Here is a 9,770-nt window from a genome sequence, read left to right on the forward strand (position 1 = left end):
GTAATATATGTTTAACATTATATAAATATAATTTTAAGAAATATAAGCGTTTTATTTCATATTTACAGTTCTTGGAAATAAACTTAATGATTATACTAAAATTAGAAATTTACTTGTTTTCATTAATTTGACTTCTTCAGTGTTGTTTTAAGTTATTTTTTTTTCATTTTGTTAAATTTCAATATTTATAAACAAATTTTAAGTGAAAAAAATGAGCTAATCTAGTAAATTATAGGACTCTTCTACAATAGAAACAGTCAATATAACAGCTAAATGTGGTCTGTGCCTTATAAAATTAAAAAATAATAAGGCTTCAACATCCAACTTGATTCGACATGTATGATCAAAATAACCAACTATTAAGTTGTTAAACCGGAATATTAGAATGGTAGAAGTACAAGATGATCCAGCTGAAACTACTTCTACTTCAATTTTAGTAAGTATTTATTTATTTTTTAAATACAATTACTATAATTTTAATATTATTCATTCTATCTAATTAAGTAATAATGTAGATAATTATATTTATATTATAAATGTATATGTAGTAAATAAAACATGTACATACAATTTAAAATAAGAAATTTTTATTTTTAAAATTTATAATTAAAAAATAATTTATTTAAAATAAAAGTTCAATAATTAGTTTATACTTTATAAATTTTCTTAAATTTCAGATATTTCACAAAAATCTATACATACTGTACTCTCACATACATTGTTTCTTTTCAAAACACTACTTCTACATTTTCGAATGAATATACAAATTATTATCATAACCAAAAATCTAAAACTGCAATTACATACACATCGATAACGTAGTACTTATCTAGACCAGTTTTAGCATACAAACGAAGACTTTTGGACAGGCAAATATTGCGAATTATTGTAAAAGATTACTAGTACCCTTTAGTAGAAAACAAAAAATTTATTAAATTAGTAAATATGTCCTCTTCTATCAAGTAAAACTCTTTCTAAATCTCTATTACCAATTTTATATAATGAAATTTATGATAATGTTAAAAAGTATATTAAATAAATGTCATGTATATCAACATTACTACTGATAGTTGGACTTTGGTCAAAATAAACATTTTGTAGCTGTAACTGTTAATTTTATCGATGAAGAGTGTGATTTAAAATCTTATCTTCTGTTTTATTTTTATTATTCAGAATCACAAATTTCAATGAATTTGAAAAGTTAGCTGTTTAAAGTTATTAAAGAACAGCGTCTGGATAATCGTTAGGTGTTTGTTACAACTGACAATGCTCCCAATATAGTTAATGTTATTTATTTATGAAACTGATGACGAACATTTTTTCTTTTATTTTTGTGATATCTCTAATTTAATGCAGGTGTAGTAAGTTTAGTGTTTATGTACAATATTTATAAATATGTGTCATAGTATACTGTGTATGTACATATGCGCGCGGAAACCTTTATTTCAAAGGGCGTTTGCGCTGCAAACAGCATTTGTGTAATTCATGTTATCATTTTCGTGTGATGCGTAGCGGTGCGTTGCGTACCCGCAGCCATCATCGGTGGCGGTGATAAGCCTCCGTGTGCGACCAGCCGGGTACGTAATCGCATTGTTATCATCGCCCGTTAATGTTCGTTATTTCACGTTCTCATAGTTTTCCGGTTATGTTTTTGTAAAAGTTAAAGTCATGCTCTCAGAGCCACAAAGTTCATTAATTTCGCGTGTTTTTCAGTTTTGTGTGGTGGCACTGAGACATTTTATTTTCTTTGTGGTGTCCGGCGGCCTGAGTCTTCGTGGTGAATATCGTCGGCACCGTTTCGCTCTCGTCTTTGTGTCTTCGTGGTGTGCACATCAAATTTCATTTTGTCAAGCTTTCGTACGTCCACAGCCATTTTATTTAAACCACGTTGTTGAGTAGTGTCATTTTCGTTTGTGAATTGACCGTTTGGTAAAGTACCGTTAGAAGCAATCTGATATTGTCCAGCGATTAATTTCATTGTTTTTCAGTTTTATCAGCGGTCGTTTTGTATTTAATGTGGTTTTCATTCGTTGTGTCATCGTCCAGGGCTGTGGACCATTGCAGTTTTTTCATTGGTGACTGTGTTCTGCTGGTCGCACGTGCCAGTCGTTGTGACTTATTATTTCATTCATACACTGCGGTGTGCCGTCGTAGGCATTTTTTAAAGTCACAGTGCTGGTGCGGTCGTGTTGGGATAAAATCCGCCATCAATCACTGTCACATCCAAAGTCGTTGGTACAATTTCGTGGTCCATATAGTCCTCGTAGTCATCCTTGAAGTCCTCAATGTCTCCGTTAACAACGTTTAATAATAAACGTTTTACCAGGGGACATTGATCGGTACACGACGGCAAACGACTACGCTTACGATAAACAAGTGGAGCATATGTCATTGTAAATCCTCAGCGAGTTTGTAGTATTCGGTTTCCGAGATGCTTGTCCAACTCTTCGATCCTCACAAGACTCATCGACGGTTAAATATTTGAACGGACGGTGCGGAGAGCATGACTGCGATCGACAACGACTACGTTTCGATGCACGACCGATAAGATTTGTGGAGCTTTTACAAATCTATAATCGCCTACATTCGGCAGCCGGATTTTCCGTTCTCAGGTATTTAAAAGGACGGCCCGAAGAACACAACTGTGATCGGAAACGCTTCTGGGCGGATGTACGGGTCGATTTTACTTCAAAAATGTTTCTGTTGGAAATCGTAAAGTCCCGATGTTCGATTATCCGGCTCTCGTTTTCATATTCGCATATTCTATATTTTACCGGCTGGCATGGGAGAGAACAATACGACGAACGACTACGCTTGAAAGTGCAGATCGAATTCTCCCCGTTGTATTTGTAAGTGCTCGAAATCCGCGATACACGTTTGGCTAGCCGATTATTACGGAATTCGTCTACAATCAAATATTTGAATGGCCGGTGCGGAGACTATGACTGTGATCGACAACGACTTCGTTTTGGTGCACCAGTAGGATTTGAATGTTTATTACTTGTAGAAATCGAATACCGCCCACGTCCGACCATCGGATTTTCCGTTCTCGGGTATTTAAAAGGACGGTCCGGTGAATACGACTAATATCGACCACGCTTCTGGATCGATTTACGTGTCGTTCTTACTTCAAAAATATTCCTGGTAGAAACCGGAAAATCCTGGTTTTTGACTACCCCGTCCTCGTTGTGATGTTCGCATATTCTATATTCAGTGATAGGGTTCCCAATCTTGCACTTTTTAGTCAGCAGATTATTAAGTGCTTCGTCCATGGTGGATAAAAGTTCCACAAGGTATGAAGTTTCGGAGCTTAACGCCTGTGCAATTTTAGCCTCATACAAAGCGGTTCTAATGGTACTTCTTAAGAACAGCAACGTAGATTCCGTCGGGTCGTTGGAGTTCGTTTTAGGTATTGAGGGAGACGTTTGGTGCTTCCTTTTCTTCCCGGAAAGGTCATCAAACATCGAGCTGCATTGGGATGCCGGGCTTGTTGCTGATGGGGCATTGCTCGATTGGCCGACTGAACTACCGGTTTTCTCTATTTGGACAGTTAGAGAAATGCTGTTTTGTGTTTTCTTTATTGTATCCATAAAGTTCCCACGAGAGTCAAAGGAAGAGGGGGTCCGCCGTGCCAGAGCCTCGATTGGCACGGTAAGGCGTTCGTCACGTTGGGACCGTACGACAGACGACTTCTAGGACCAATTAATTAAGACCAGCCCTGGCCACTCTCTGCCTAGTAATCTTCATTTACGGTCATGAGGGGTTGAGTGGGGGCTAATTTGCTGTTTGCAAGCGGGAGATGCCCAGTCCTGCCGGGTCCAACCAACCAAGGTAAGAACCAGGACTGCGGTGGTTTACAGTATCCTTCTGGGCCCGTTTGTGAAGTGCTCACAAGTGGTGCCTGCCTTGCCGACTCCGACTAGTTAATGTAAGGACCGGGTCGATGTAGCACCGGGGGGGGGGGGGGAAGGGGGAGAGTTGGCTCCGGTGAAGCTTGTCCGCGACCGCTTATTCGCCAAATCCCGAAGAATTGATTTATTTCGCGGCTACCCTGCATATCTACAGGTTATTCCCCTATTCGCAACCTGAGGACGCACCTGATAGCAGCTCACGCCACGGGCATTAAAATAGCCACCGGCAGCACTTTCGCGGATACGGCGAATGAGATTCGAAAATCAAATGGCCTCATCCCCGAAACTATCGGCTATAGAGTGACGGGCATAATGAAGATCATATTGAATCCATAGCACTAGAGAGGGACGACGATCACGGGTGACCAGAACGAGTCTCCAGAACGGATGGTCATTGATACCGAGTGGGGAAGATTTTATATCAGTAATGAGATTCTAGGCCGGCGGGCGTTCGTCGGGCCGGGAAGAATGGTGCACAGAAAATGATAACCTACAACTATTGTATCGATAAATTGTCATAATCGTTACTAAGCGCACGTGTTTTACTTCGCTCCTGAGTTATTCGTCGACAACTTTCTTCAAACTCAATGGATTTTGTTCTTATATACTGTAATATATAATAAGTATTGTTTATTCAATATTTTATTTTAGTGACCAATGCCATTAAGCGTCCATCCGGACTTTTGACGACTTAAATTAAAGAGGACGTATAATCTTACCTTAAATAAGAAGGGGCACTCCGTTCCCTTCCGTCTTCCCCCACTTTAACCACTGTGTAAAGGCCGACAGGCCTAGCCACCAACGGCTGTTATTTTTTATTACATATTTACTTATATTGCCGTGGGCAATTCATATATTATTATTATTATTATACGTATTAAATTATTTATTTATTATTGTGTGCAGTATGGGCCGCATATTATTTAATTAGTATATATTTTGATTGTGCCGCTGTAAGGCCAATTTGAAATTATATCATATCTATATTATTATTGTTCATTGTATTTATTTATTTATTTATATTCATTTAATTATTCTTGTGCCAATCGGGCAGCATAATATTTTTTATACGCATTCTCTTTTTTTTTTCATTATATCATTATTGTAATTATTATTAATAAACTCAAAACCTTAAATTTATAATACTTAAATATTTTTTAATCATTGGGATTGTGTTTTGAATTATATATTTAGATATTTAAATGTTATCATTTTAAGCGATAGAGATAGCCCATTATTACTGTGGGCTCTTGATTAACCGCACAGGGCGCCTACAATACTTTTGGAACCTATCTTAAGAAAACGTTTATATTTATTTAATAAATTATTAAACAAACATGACTTTAATTTTTTATTCAAAAATATGATATATTAGTGCCAATGAATATGTTTTCCTTGAATATCGTATATTTTTTTCAGAGAGCTTCAATTATTTATGATTTATACTATTGTAGTCAATTTCAGCTGTGTTATTATCAAAATAAGTTTTTGGACGAACAATTTTAACATTTAGTTTTATTTTTTTGATTACGAAATATCATTTTTTTTACCAAATATTTTAGAATAAATTACATTTAATTTGAGTAACGTCAGTTAAAATATAGGCCCCTTACTCGTAGATTAAAATTATAAAGTTCTAATTTCCAATATTTACAGGGTGCCTGGGCATACATAGCACCAACCGTACGGACACCTATGCATGTATATAGTATACAACATTAGAGTGCAGGAAAGTGGGTATTCGTTAATTTTAATTTCTTACCTTTTTCCTTTTATGTTTTATTAATGTCTAATATTTTTCATAAATTAAATTTAAATATATTATTAACTTTCATACTACATACACTTTAATAGATAAGAATCGTTGTTCCAGCACAAGCTTTGCTGATATGGATAGCTGTAATATTGTAAACTATTTTTCGAAAATGTAAAATACTGAATGTTATTGTTACAATAAAGTTATTATCTATTTTGTTATTAACATATCATATAATATGCAATTTATACACGTAATTTATGTTTCGGCGACCGATAAAAGTTTATTGATGTTTGACAAAAAATATATATGAATTTAAGTTTAATGGTTCTTCCTGCCCACATATATTTCTTAAGCTCATATAGCACTATATAGTAACGTTTATATATTTTATATCAACCCATCGGCACTATCAGTAGCCTCGCACATTTTCTGTAACGGTCCCCGTACATTTTTCGGTTTCTCGCGCGTCAGTAATATTATGCGTTTATGAAATATATTCATAATATGAATACATATCATATTGTAGTGCATTATATTAATATACGATTTCTAAAGATCTTTGTGCGCTAGGGTACGTATTTCGAGGAACCTAGCTTCGGGTTTTAACAGCCCTTATCACATTAGTTTTACTGCCTTACTGGTGTGTATCATAATATGATGCATCAGGAAAAAAATAGCGTGCGAGCCAAAGCGATTCTTCGTTCCGTATTAGTTTTTCCATGTCTACTTATTGATGGTGCGTATATAGTAATGCGTTTTTTTTCTACTCGTTTGTGCACGGGGTAGCGTTTTCATACCAAATTTCATTATATATTATATAAATATTTAAAAAAAAAAAAACTGTAATTGGAATTTATTTCCGTAATAAATAAATATTATTATTATTGTTATTCAAATTGTAGAACGATTAACGTCGACGTCGATTCGAGAACGCCTAGCGCGCGTGATTCCAAGGCGTCTGTTCAAGTACTAGTGACGTGTGAATGTTAAGTAAAAATAAACCATTTAAAGGGTTCTTGTGATATGGATTTTTCCCCCGTGAACTCAAACCGTACGGTTCAGCTGGTTGAACGGCAACGACGGAAGACGTCTCTGTATTTCGTCTAACGTCATTTTGGAGAATCGCGGGATTTCATTAATACGGTTTATATTGGTCGGTGTAACAACTCCCTCGGTACACTTTTTCACTTTCTCTTATGGGGCGACTGAAATCCGATATCGTTCTTGGTCGCTACCCGATTACAATATAAACATGGTGCCGCCGTCGTGTCGTTGCAAAACCGTTGTCGTTCCGAACGAAAATTAATCAACTGTAATTGTATAATACCAATGCAACTCGTTTGCATTCAAAATTTTTAGGTGAAAATCGACGACTCGTTTGCGCACAACGACACATTCAACACATGACACGTGTTAACATATATTGTCACAGACTGCAGTACATATTATCTTAATATTATCTTATAATCGACTGTGTAGCTTGTAGATTATATAAATTTGGATTTTCCAAACAACTTTTAGTAAAGTTTTAGTAGGTATGGACTATGGATATAGACGGTACAGTAGTGACTAGTGTGTTGACGACATAAATTTTAATATGGTGTAGAAATTTCTAATACTTTTGAATCTCGGTGATGAAAACGATGTTTTAATATTGATAATTATAAATTTAGTGAATACCGTGTTTTAATGAGTGGATGTTCAAATTTATGATGCACTAATAAAAAATGTCCTGTGAATGTTATTGTTAATAAATGAGGAGTATAATAATCAATGATAATAAGCAAACTAGTTCTGGCACTAGGGATTTTCGTCTCAGGTAACCAAAATATATGTGCGCAATCGAGTTGTGCATTTTTGTGCAAACGAGTTGTAAAATAGGTAAATGTGCGCAAACGAGTTTTAGTCTATAATACACGTATTGTTCAATCACCCGCCGGCATATAAGCATAGTGTACATTGTTAGAGAACCTAATGAAAATACTGTTCTACGATTGGCTGTAATCCCAATGAGATAACGACTTCGCTATGAATTATCTGGATTTCATAAATCACGAAAATGATCAGTTATCAAATTTCTGAATTTTGAATATTTTAAAGACGTTTTAATGCTTTTAAACTTTTAACTTTTTTTTGGAATTTGAAATTTGACAACATGTTATTTCCAAAAAAATATACAAATGACATTGTTGGAGAAATTGGGAATACCGTATCTTGAAATAAAAATGTTATATTGAATTTAAAATTGGTATCTTTATTTGGTAGATAAATTTATACATTAGATATTTTATGTATACTTTGAGGGTCTTATAATAAATAACAGTATTTATTATTTTATATTTTTATTAGATATTTATTATTAAATATTTTAATAAATAATTAATAAATAAATAATTTTTTTTTTGGAAATATAATTTTCGTGATTTATCAAATTTGATAACTGATAATAGATAATTGATAGCGAAGGTTATCTAATCCCATTGGAATTAGAGCCAATCGTAGAACAGTATTTTCATTGGGTTCTCTAACAATGTACACTATGCTTATATGCCACCCGCCGTGCCGTCGTTTTCCATGCCGCATGTACGTATACGCTACGTGCCTGTATAATTTATGTGCACATTAAAACGCACGCGTTTCAACACCACGCGTGTGGGTGATAGGCTAATTACCATAACCTACGTTACGTACAACGTTCTCAGTAGATACGCGTATTTTGTGATATACCGATGGCTGTTGGTTCAGGCGTATAAACAATAAAAATATTTTGCGCACGTTTTTTTTTTTTTCAAAACATCGCAACGATTACGTAGTAACGACAGAAAATTTGATTTTGGTGTCGTTTACCTATCTAATGTACTAGTTTCACGGGTAAGAACTTCTGATTTGCGGTTGAGCGTGAGTATAAAAATATAAATATTCACTAAATTGCGGGTCGAGGGTTTAAACCTTTAAAATTTCTCCTTGTACTAGACGCGTCTGTTTGTGCCGCTGTAAATTCGCAAAACAAAAATATCGCGTGACCAACGGACATCATTGTGGAAACAAATGCCTTCCATATCCAACAATGTAAACTCGGATATAAGTATAACTCTAATTTTATTCAACTTGGCGAGAAGGAAGGCGTTTAACCGGACGCTTTTCGGCATCTCATACTTACGCACGTGTATTCCCTACTGCTTGGTGCGGACACGTGTTCGTAACCGTCGAACGGATGGAATGTAAGTATTTCAAGACGTGATTTTCTCCTCTGAACATCCATCGTGTACGATAACGTCACGCACCGTCATCCTCCAAGCATAGATCGCGGAAAAAACGGATTGGGAGGTTAAAAAAAAAAAAATAAGAAATAAAAGAAGAAGAAATGCACGATCATATTTTTTATTGAACGCATACATCACGTTCCGTGGAAACTGTATTCGAAGTGGAATAAGAGTGTTTCGGCTAAAAAGAAATCAAGAAATTATTTAATACAACAAACTGTCGACTGCGAATATAGACATCAAAGTACATTATACCTACATACTCGTAGTTTTCGAACTCATTTAATTATGACTACACGTTTTCGACGGGAATGGACGTATGCCACAAGTAGTTCTCAATATCAATGGCCGTCCGATGGGTCCTCTGTCACGTTACCCGACGAATTCGTTTTCGGATTTCGGTAACCATTAGGAGTTATAAATTGGTCACTGGTCCACAAGGACTAGAACCGGAACTGAAAATACCGGTTCTGGAACCAGTTAACCATAAAAATTCGGGAACCGTAAACTTAACCCTAACCTTAATTATAAAATAGTTAATTTTAGTTAGTAGTTGTAACATTGTATGTTGGTTCAGAAAAATAAAAGTTATTTTTTATTAATGTTAAATTATTTATTTTAATTAAATTAAATTTTTTAATTTTTTTTTAATTATTCCCTTTTTTATTAAATTATTTAGTAAATTATTATTTGCAATGCTTAAGTATATCTATAAATAAAAAGTTTTTATATAGATATAAATAAATGAATGCATAACCTGGAGTATTATTATATGAGTTATGTACAACCGATTTCTAATAAAAATGCATCATCAGGTATATACAAAATAAATAAAAT

General features: G+C 34.7%; 1 long non-coding RNA gene across 1 annotated transcript in view; it reads left to right on the forward strand.

Moving 5' to 3' along the window:
- The window catches only part of LOC112693187, a 7,658-nt gene extending 1,764 nt beyond the window's left edge, over positions 1 to 5,894 (forward strand). The window contains exons 3-4 of the long non-coding RNA XR_003149457.1: positions 236 to 436; positions 5,568 to 5,894. This is a non-coding gene — a long non-coding RNA (uncharacterized LOC112693187). The remainder of the gene's footprint in view (positions 1 to 235; positions 437 to 5,567) is intronic.
- Positions 5,895 to 9,770: the final 3,876 nt, after the last annotated feature.

The sequence above is a fragment of the Sipha flava genome, unplaced genomic scaffold (genome assembly GCF_003268045.1).
Source record: "Sipha flava isolate LNK unplaced genomic scaffold, YSA_version1 117_pilon_pilon, whole genome shotgun sequence".
Lineage (NCBI taxonomy): Eukaryota > Metazoa > Arthropoda > Insecta > Hemiptera > Aphididae > Sipha > Sipha flava.